The following is an 11,233-nucleotide window of genomic DNA, read 5'->3' on the forward strand; positions in this document are numbered from 1 at the left end:
CCGCTGGTATGACTTGTTTAGATACCATGGGACCCCTAATGAAAAATACACCAGGCAATCCTGGTGTGACATCAAAGAATCCTTGTGTGACACCGGAATATCTAGTGTGCCCACCAGCAACGCTGGTGTATCGAGCACACCAGCCTGATGGGTACACCAAGAGAGTCTGTTGTCACACCACAAGGGCTCATGTGCCCACCAGGCAGCCTGGTGTGCACACCACGCAGTTTGATCTGACACCGGAGTTGTGTTTTTGTTGGGTTCCCCCCCTATCCGGCGAGCCTGTTTTTTTTTTTACTTTGTGTGCCGCCCCGTCCCCCGACGTGGTGCCTTGTTTCCTCCCGTCTCGGTGGTCGCCGGAGACCCCGCAGCGGGCTCCTTTGTGCTCAAGAAGTGCCCCCCTCGTCCCAAGCACTTTCCCGGGTGGCCTTGAGCCGCTTGGGGCGCTCGCCGGCTCGCCTCTTCGAGGGTTTCCCTTTCCCTTTCCGCCGATATTTTTGCTTAAGTTTGAGAAAATAAAGGAGTCTTTATTGTGAGTCGAAGCCGAAAAGTTGCGAGTTGGTGCGCTTTCCTGACTTCCGACGAGCTTAGTTTGGTAGCAAAGGAACAAAGAAAGCTAGAGATTATTACAGTTTTTTTTGTGCCGAAAACCGGGAATTAGCGGCCGGATCATGCCGACAACGAGCGAGGTGGGCGTGGACCGTCTGAAGCGAAAGAGGATTACCTTGCGAGCGTCCACAACAAAGATCATAAATGAGATTGGCGTCCTGCTGGCCACGGATCCAACCGACATCGGTGAGCTCCAAGAAATATTTGCTATTCTTCTACTTAAGGAGGCTTCTCTGAAAGAGTTGGACGAGGAAATCGAGCCATCTGTCGAATATGATGCCTTAGAAGACGAGATTTTTGGCGCGGAGGAGTACGCGGAACGGATCGGCGTAAGTAAGACACGAGTCAACCGCAAGCTGACCCGCCAAGAATTGCGGCACGACAGGGCGTCCTGTTCTTCGGCGCACGGCAGTGACTCTGTAACAACTCTAGTTGATCACGGCCAACTTTCTACAACAGTAAAGCTTCGAAGCTTTGCGGTTCTGCTTTTTTGCTTTTTTGAATAAAATACTTATGACAGTAGCGTTGTTGTCAAACTTATCACCCAGTCAACAAATGCCCTGGTATCACACCACAGCAAAACCTGATGTCCCACCAGAACACCAGATTGCTGGTGCCAGATCAGAGCGCCAGGTTTCTGGTGTCACACCAGCACACCAGATTTCTGATGTCACACCAGAACACCAGATTGCTGGTGTGAAAATGTCCCAAATCACATCTGTGAAAAAGTCTGGTGTAACATCAAGTCACAGCAGCCCTCGGCCTGGTGTATTTTTTACTAGGGACCGTTTTCATTGCCAGTTGTAAATATTTAACTGCCAGTTAGGACAGTTCGGCTGCCAGTTCAAACTGTGTGGCTGACAGCTTGAACACTAAGACACCTGTGTCGCCAGTTAAAGCTACTAGTTTGGCCTGGTTAACTACCAGTTTGAACTGCACAATTGAAAGTTCAGCCAATTCAGCTGCCAGCTTGGCCAGTTCATTTTCCAAGTTCACCCGATTTTTACAGTTTGATTTCCAATTTTGCCGGTACAATTCCACTACAACCAGTCAATTTCGAGTTTGGACTGTTCGTATTCACACTGTTTTCAAATTGTTTTTTTTTTCAATGAGGTGGTCAGCCAAACTTGGCTATATGACCAAATGAACCCCAGTGCCAAGGCTGTACCTGAAAGTCAGTTACCACCGTAGGTGGATTTTCTTAATTCCGTTAAATATAAATATATATATATGTATATATCATATATATAAGGAAGAATAAAAACTTCTGGTTTAGAGAAGGTAAGACTTTGCCATGGGCGTACCAACCGGGGGGGGGGGGCAAGGGGGGCGCTTGCCCCCCCCCCCAATTCTCAGAGTGGGGGGGCAAGGCATGTGTTTTGCCCCCCCCCCCCCCCTGAAACAGTGGCCACTGGGCAAGGCATACACTGGACGGCGGCGAACAAGGGATTTGGCCGTGAAGTATTTGCAATTCGCTCTGTCAGCTCGTGCCGCCTAAGCAAATGATCCGGAAGGAGGCGGCTTGAGTTTCCATCGGAGGAGGAAATTCCCAACAAGTTATGGATTATCCTAGTGGCTCCGCATCGTCTGGACAGTCTGTGCAAAGGACCGTTGAAGAAACCAACTCGTCTCGACTTGCTGGCGGACCTGATGAATGCGTTTGTCCCTGCGACAAGGTCAGCGCGCACTTCTCCTGAATCTGGACGGCATCGGGAAATTCTTATTATTATTTCATAATACAATCAGTCCCTCAGTGGGGACTATGATAGGAGTGAGTACAAAAACAGTAGACAATGTACTACACATGCAGAACACAATGACAAAAAATGAAGGACAATACGTCACCTAATACTCATATCAAAAGCACAAAGTACAGCAAAAATGGTAACATGAGGTCTATTAGTTACAGGGATGGGCAAAATACATGCAAATATGTATCGAAATACAAATACAAAATACTTTGTCAAGAATGTATTTAATTACAAATCTAATTACATTTTCAAAAAAGCATTTAATTACAAGATACAAATACAACCAAATGTATTTGGTCTCCTCCAAATACTTTTCCAAATACATTCCTCAAAATTTGCGTCAGCGACTTCAGGGCATCTGCAACGGGATTCTGGGTAGCTCATTTTAATTATACATCGCACACTCGGGAGTTAGTGTGCGAGGCTCTAGTAACGTAATAGAAATATAATCAGAAAAAAATGTAATCAGCTTGGACGTAATAGGTGAACAAAGTACAGAGCTTCAAGCAGTTTTTTTGTCGATTACATTTCGGTATAGACCAACAAAGAACCGAGACGACCAAGACGCGCATCACTAGCCAGAGAATTTTTTATCGTTGCAACTCGCACCAGTTACGAAAATCTGTACGACCTGCGCATTTAGAATGTTGCAGGCAAAAATATGGATGGAAATCAGGCTAGAAAGCATGACAAGTTGTCAAAGGCACTAATTTAGCCAGTCTGCCTTTGAACGTCGATTTCGTCACTATTCTTGCCCTGGAATAGCACCGCAATCACAAAGTCACTAAACGCTTGTGCTTGATTGAGAGACACTGCATTCGTTGCAGAACGTAGTTTTCTTCCTGCTCTGGACAGTGACAATAAATTTGAGAGATGTATTTTCGCTCACAAAAATGTATTTAATTACAATTGTATTTGAAATACCCCCGTTTTAGTATTTAAATACACACGTGAAATACATTACCCAATTTGTAATTAAATACATATGCAAAATACACAAAGTATTTGAAATACGTATTTCAAATACTTGTATTTGAACTACTGCTCATCCCTGATTAGTTACATGGGAGGCACTTTATAAAATCCAAAAGCGTTTTGGATTTAACAACGCTTTCAGGAAGTTTATTCCATTCCCTTATCGTCCGAGGGAAATACGAATTCTTGAAACCTTCTTTGTTGAATCTGTACTCTTCGATTGTCCTAGTATGCTTATTACGTGTGATTCTAGATAGATGGGGTTTGATGAGTCTATGTTTATCAATCTGCAGTGTGCCATCTAAAATAATGAAAAGCATTTTTAAACGCTTATTTTTTCTCCTCTCCTCTAATAAGGAGATACTTGCCCTAGAATAGAGCTCAGTTGGTGAATCCAGTCTTCTGTACTTCGAAAAAATGAAACGCAGTGCCATTCTTTGAACTTTTTCTAATTTCACTATTAAACCTTTTGTGTGAGGATCCCAAACTTCACTAGCATACTTCAATCTAGGTCTTATTAGCATTTTATAAGCTAGCAATTTAGTTTCAGTGGTTGCCAATTTTAATGATCTTCTTAGTGGCCAGAGTTTAGCTGTGGCTTTTTTTATTATATTACTAACATGTTAGTTCCAACTTAAATCTCTGGTTATTGTTACTCCTAAATACTTAAATTCATCTATCCTAGACAATGATTCATTCTTCAAGTAGTATCAAGTAGTAGTTATACACAGAAGGAACTCTCCTATGTGTTATTGACATGCAAACTGTTTTTTCAGTATTTAAAGACATTTGCCAGATCTCGCACCATTTGCTAATTTTCTGCAAACAGTCGTTTAGTTCAACATGGTCAGAATCATCGTTTATGTATGTATACAATATACAATCATTAGCAAAAAGTCGTGCCATTACTGTAATATCGCGAAGAACGTCATTAATAAAAACCAAAAATAACAGGGGCCCAAGTACAGAACCCTGGGGGACTCCCGAGTCGACCCCCCCAGGCATAGAAGCGTGACCATCAATGCTCACAAATTGCCTTCTACAAAATAAAAACATTTCTATCCATCACAGAATTTTCGTGTTTTTTAGTAAATGCCTGAGCTTTAAAATAATTTATTATGATTTACCTTATCGAATGCTTTTTGAAAGTCTAAAAAGATTACATCAATTTGACGTCTTCTGTTAAGGGTCGAAGAAAAATCGTGAATTAATTCTGTTATTTGAGTTGTGGTAGGCAGGCCTTTTCGAAATCCATGCTGTTTTTATCAAGTACAGAGTAGGTATCTAAAAACATCCTTATATGCTTCGAAACAACATGCTCAAGTATTTTACAAGTAGATATTAATGCTATGGGTCTATAATTCCTGACCTTACAAGCATTTCCAGTCTTAAGAAAAGGTATTATTTTGGCCAGCTTCCTGTCATTGGGAACGGACCCATCTAAAAGCGATTTATTAAAAATAATCGCGAGGTATTTTGAACACCATTCGCTATAACGCCTTAAAAATTGATTATGAATGTCATCCGGTCCGGCGGCTTTTTTTGGATCGATAAGAAAGTGCTGTGAAAACTTCTTTCCTCTGAGACCTCCACGTCTTCGATTGGGGGCACATTCTCAAACAAACAAAATGTCGGTAAAATGTCATTATCAGCGGAAAAAACACTGACAAAATATTGGTTAAAGCAATTCGCAATTTCAGTCTTGTCCTCAATCACTTCTTCTTCTACTATCACTTTGGTAATTAATTTTTTACTTGCTTTTAATTGTCGCCAAAACTTCTGTGGCAAATATCTCAAAAAGTTTTGCATTTTTACATTAAAGAAAATCGTTTTCGAAGTTTTTATTTTTGCTTTCAGCTCTTTGCTTTGTGACTGTATTTTCGCCTACTGGAACCCGTCGTGTTTTTTGCGTGCTTTTGCTCTACACCTTGATAATCGTCTTTTGTGGTGGATTATGTCCCTTGTAATCCAAGGACTGTTCAAGTTTTGCTTTTTTATTTCCACTGGGACGAACTTACGAGTGCATTCAAGTATCATTTCCTTAAAATTGAGCCATGGGTCATTCACTTCTATCAACGGGTTGCCAGCTAGGTGTTCGAAGTTATCATAGTTCAGGCTAAGTTGATCAATAACTGACTCGTCATTGGCTTTTTCAAAGTTTTTATACCAAGTAATTTCAATTCTCCTTCAGTGACGCATGTACTTGTCTGCAACTGCGGAAAGCTAAAAAAACGGTGATTTTGAGAATGTCTGGCGGCACCACATGGTGAGCAGATTGGGAATTACGCTCGATAGCGTTTGCACTGCAAGATTGTATCTAAACAAAATGCGAAGCTGCTTTTGTTGTCTTTTCGGTGAAGGAAACTCTTTTCCGAAATCGGAGGAAGATTAAGGTGCAAAGGCCTAACAAGGGCAGCACCCCAGGGCTATCTGCATTCTCAAAAAGTTCATATTTTCGCAGAAGTTCTGCTGCGAGATCATCTTAAAAGGCGCAAAGAGCTCCTTCGATATGTACTGTGTGATGTTGACGTTGCCACTGCAGACATGTATTTAATCAGTGCCTATTTTGAGACACCGGGCTCTCCTGAAGTACTGCTTCTATATCCCGCGTCTATCCCGAGTCGCACTCCACTAACCGTGTCAACTTCTCGCTCCCGACGTCTCGGTCATCCGGTCGACCCTGCTGTCTCGGAACCTGCTTGCTCCAAGGAAATGATGTTTATCATCTCGTTTAATGTAATATGCTTGAGGGCAGCTGATAACTACTAATATTTGTCTTTCGTGATTTCTTTACCTTGCTTATGTTCTCTCCTCAGTAGGGTAATATGGCTGTTCAAGCTCAAATCCCCCCCCCCTCTCCTCTCCTCTTTTCTTGCGATGAAGTGAGTGGCGTTCGGTTCAACGCCACTTCGTGGAATGGCTTTCGAAAGAATGGTGTTCGATTAAATGTCCTAACAGACTCATTCACCTGCGTCAGCACCTGGGCATGATTGCTGGCATGTCCCATTTCGTATTGTTTATTGCAGTTAGAGTTGGATGCAATGAAAGTCGGCACGTGGAAATTATTATTATTTAGCTTTACCCCCTGCCTTGATAAAAGCAACAGCGAAGTTTATAAATGTTGTCGTTTAGTTTGAACTATCAGAAGTTTGTTTTCCTAAACGAAGCGCGAGACACATGCGCGAAAAAATCCATTCGATCCGACGTCCGATCCAGCAGTACGACTGCCTGATCCGAAAAATTTGGTCGCTTCTGACGTCGGATCGACGATCCGACATGCGTCCAACGCGCCAGATAGTTTTGCACGGCGGACGGATTGTCGGATACGTCCAGCCAATGACAGCACAGCTAGCGCGAACGTATTGATGACGTACTGGGTTTGACGGGACGAACAAGAAAACGGGACGCGCGACGGGAAGCCGGACGCGTGGACCCCGCTGACCATTCGAGATAGATGGCCCCGGCAAAGAATGCACGCGCTAACGAGAACGAGCTTCTAACTTCGCTCGTGTGAGCTAAACCGTCAATCTGGGACCAGAGATTTGTGAACACGGACCTCCGCTGGAGTGCTTGGATCTCCTGGGCGGAGCCGAACGGATCGTCGTGTTCGCATGCAAGGTCGGAAGCGTGTGTCTCAAACTGTCGCGTGCGGCGATTCGGAACGACGTTCGGGCTGTCGGATCGGACGAATCTACCGTCTATGTGTCTCGCGCTTGAGAAGCTGTTGATTGAAGCTCTCCGCGAGAATATACTTTTTGATAAAGTAGGGCTGGGCAATTAACCGATCAACCTTCCGATTATTTGGTTATAGCTTTGATTTCGATTAATATTTTAACTGATATAGCGGTTGAGGTCCACTGAACAAGAAAAAATAAAAACAGAGAGTTTCCTTATGCTTTCTCGTTGCTGCCGAGCTCTCCCAAAACATAAGCTCCAACCTCCAACTCCGTGAAAAGCACGCAACCAACGCCATTAGTCATTAGGCAGTTTTAGTATACTGTGTTTCCCCCTTTACCTAAGCCTTCTCCAGCAAAAAAAAAAAAAAAAAACGCCACTGCGCCTGCGTACCGATGGCCTTGGCTGACAAGTTCCGTGTAGCGGAGGGGCTTGGCGTAGGGGGAAACACGGTCCACTGAAACTTCCTATTGTTAACTTGGGACTTGGTTCAAGAACGTGACAAGTTTGACCGAGGCTGCGCGACCTACACGACGGATTTTGCGTCCCCAACGCTGCGATGTCAAGAAGGAGAGGGAAGATTTCGGCGTTGTTTCGCCTCCGGTACAGCTTCACCTCGACCAGAAAGCTGGACAAGGTTTTTATGCAGTTGTTGACCGGCTCATCAATAAAGTGCAACGACGGTTCACAAAGGATGGTTCCGACTTGCTCCTGAGGCTAGAACAAATCCTCGTCGTCTCAGCGAAAGGGAAAGCACCGTCTTCAGAATGATTCAAAGAGCGCCTGGGGATTCACGCTTCATATTTTGCGCTTGATTTAGTGCAAGTCATGAGGAAGTTCGTCTCCACAACCACATAAAAAAAAAAGTCACAGTTGGAAGCGTATAACATTCAGGGATCCCAAGCAATGCCAATACTATGTCGACTGTGTTAACTTCATTTCGTTTGGTGTTTTAGTTTATCTTTCGGATCTTTGCATGTGCGGTGCATTTATATGAGCAATAAACCTGTGATTGTGCCTTTTCAACCCTTGGAATTGTATCTTGTTGTCTTTAATCACTAAACCCCTAAACCCCACAGACCAAAGCAAATTGGGTGTGTGTTTTCCTGTTGTAGAATTTGAAGTGTGAAACGTGCTGACTTGACGCGCAGCTGACAATCCTAATTAATGCTTCAAGAAAAAATCCGAAAAAAATCATTGTCTACGTTTACATGAATTCGCATCGACCAGTAGCTGCACCTCGTGACCTTTCGATTGTTTCCGGGGTCTCCGGTTTGCTTAGCGTGGCGGAAGTCGGGATTGAACTCGCAGCGGCACCTCGGAGCAGCGCAAATGGCTTACAGTGCAGCGGTGCTGGCGTTCTGTTTGATGTTTCAGCAACTTTATTTTGTTTCGCTGGTTGTCACGTGCACAAAACTTTATTATGCCGTCTTCGTTGCCACCTATCTTAAACATTAACACCGCTGCCGACGCATACGTAGCGGCATTACGCCGCTGCGTCCTTTCCTGACCAGCGGCTGGACCTTCCAAGAGCTGGCTGTCATTAAACTACTACGTCGTCTGGCGTAGTTGAGGTGCACGCCTGTGACGACTTACGCATTGTCTAGCGTTACGTCCGACGGAACCCAAAATAGAAATTAAAGTTACATCCGACGTAACTTTACCCCAAGGTTTCAAGTTACTTCCGACGGAACTCGAAATGAAAATGAAAGTTACGTCCGAAGGGAATAAAAGTTAAAGTTACGTCCTGTTTAACTTACGCAACCTTATTTGAATGTTACGCTTTACAGCCGATAGATGACGTAAACACAAAAATATCGGGAACTACCACGGCCGATGCAGCATTTGTCAATTTGTTAAAATCGCGACTCCATCTGTACCTTCAGTACAGATGCCCGTCACATTATTTTTTTTTTCGTTTATTTTTATTTTTTAAGACAATTTTTTTCCTTTAAGATGATGTCTTGTGACGCTTTCTGGACACTCGCGGACATTCGAAGCAATTATTAAGAGAAATAGAATGGTAATGTGATAAGTAGGGTTCGTTGCGCTGCCGGCGCGTGTCCAGTAATGAGCTAACACTCAGTTCACTTATTAGTGCAAGGAATGTCTCCGTCTCCCTGTGAGTGAAAACCAGACGGGGAAATTTGCTGCCACCTGAGTTTGCTGCCGCAACTGGTCGTCCAGGCCGTCCGCATCCGCTACCGGCATGCAACGCAACGTTCCCGTGATCTCTCGCTCGATCGCTCGATTCGATCCGCTGGTGTATACATGGAGAGCCTCGATTCAGATTGACCATCTCAAACCACCCTGTGCCAGCGGATCGGATCGGATCGGATCGACATGCGAACCGAGCCGTTTACATGGAACGTTTCGATTCGTTAACTGGATCCGACGCGCTGCTGTCGCATCCATGTAAACGTAAGTACAGTTTAAAAGTTTGTCTTCACTCCATAGAAACCAAGGGCACCGCGCCGGCCCGGGGGGGGGGGGGGAGGGAGGGAGGGAGGGAGGGTCTGGTTTGCCCTCCCCCCCCCCTCAAAAACAAGTTGGTACACCACTGGACTTTGCCTATGCTCTCTTTTTTGTTTTATGGTTGCTAGCTGTTCATTGTACTTGCGGCAACCCTACAGAACCTATATATCAACATAAGTGCAAATGCACAACTTATGCTGTTTCCAAGATGATCAACTCACCCAACTTACCGCATTGTTACACAAGTTAATAACATGATCAACAGATATATGAATACGGTGCAGAAACGGGGAATGTTTAAGGTACACTATTGTCAAGTGGACGTTATCCTCTATTTTTATGCGGTCCATTCTCATTCAGTGTCAGTAAAAACAGCTGCGATAGAAGAGGAGTTGGAGATCAAGACAAAAAGGGAACCAATACACCTGACACGGGGGAGAGGGAGAGGGGACAACCATTCTCTTTTGTAAAACGTGTTATTTTTGTCTCTAGCTAATACAGATCTCTTGCACAAAAACGCCGCTTTCTAGTGCCAGGGCTCGTGCCACAAAGCACGAAAAATATTTTAAGAGAATGCTCATACAGATAAAAGAAAGTAAAGAAGTTAAACGAACTATAAAGTAACAGTGGCTTTCAGCGGGAATTCTGGGTCCAGTAAAGTGGAACATTGCATAGCGGCAATTCTCTGCCGTTCCTTGGCTCACCCTATCTTCGATTTTGCAACATGCCCGAACACTGGCAGTTGCTTGTACTGAGTGGACCAGGGAATTCCTATAAACCACCATGGAAGCTCAAAGCTTTGCAGAGGCATTGCTACCTTGGTTATTTCTGACCGAGGAAAATCAATAGACAGCCAGGGTACATCAAATACTGGCAGCGGCCTGTTTACCATGGCCATCAATGACCAAGGAAATTTATTGGCCAACCAAGAAAAACGTTCCCTGGAGGTTTTGTGGCTTTCTGGAGCAAGGAAAGACTGTGAAACGCCAGGCTGGCATACAGCTGAAATTGCCTGGCCAGTCGTGGCCAAGCCATTACAAATAAGTGCCAATCCTGGCCCCAGCTAAACCAAGCAAGTGTGCTACCTGGGCACCAGCTCGCGTGCGCATTTAGACTCTTTCCAGAAAAATATATTGCCAACACAGACCTCGCTGTAACCGTAAGACCAAATTAAAGTTTGATTCCACGTGTCTACCGGCTGTGGGGGTAGAAATGTGGGTAAAGACTATTTTCGCTCTAACAAAACGCAGCTTGTGCCACAACGTGTTGAGTATTCACTGGGCCCCTCAATCCCGATTTTGTGTTGAGTTTGAGCCGTTCCCTGCTGTGCCTAATTATTTGACTAAAAGTATTTTTACTTTTCTGCACCACAGTCTCAGATTTTAAACATTATTAGCTGCCATCAGCTCGCCTGCGCATTTACAGTCTTTGCAGAAAAATATATTGCCAGCACATGCCTCACTGTAACCGTAAGAGCAAATTAAAGTTTGATTTTACGTGTCTACCGGCTGGGGGAACGGAAATGTGGGTGAAAAATAAGTTCAGTCTAACAAAACGCATTTCTTTGTTGACGTTTCTTCCTTTTTTAGGCCTTTCGCTGTTTTGCGCTAACCTTGAATGAAGATGAAAAGCTGTATTTGGCTGAGAGCAAAAACAAAAAAAGCAAACATCAACCGATCGCGTATCAAAAGACAGTTAGATACCAAAAAAATAACTTTATCAGACCACAAGTAAATCTAAAATCCGTA

This window comes from Ixodes scapularis, unplaced genomic scaffold, assembly GCF_016920785.2.
Source record: "Ixodes scapularis isolate PalLabHiFi unplaced genomic scaffold, ASM1692078v2 PGA_scaffold2__306_contigs__length_199485367, whole genome shotgun sequence".
NCBI lineage: Eukaryota > Metazoa > Arthropoda > Arachnida > Ixodida > Ixodidae > Ixodes > Ixodes scapularis.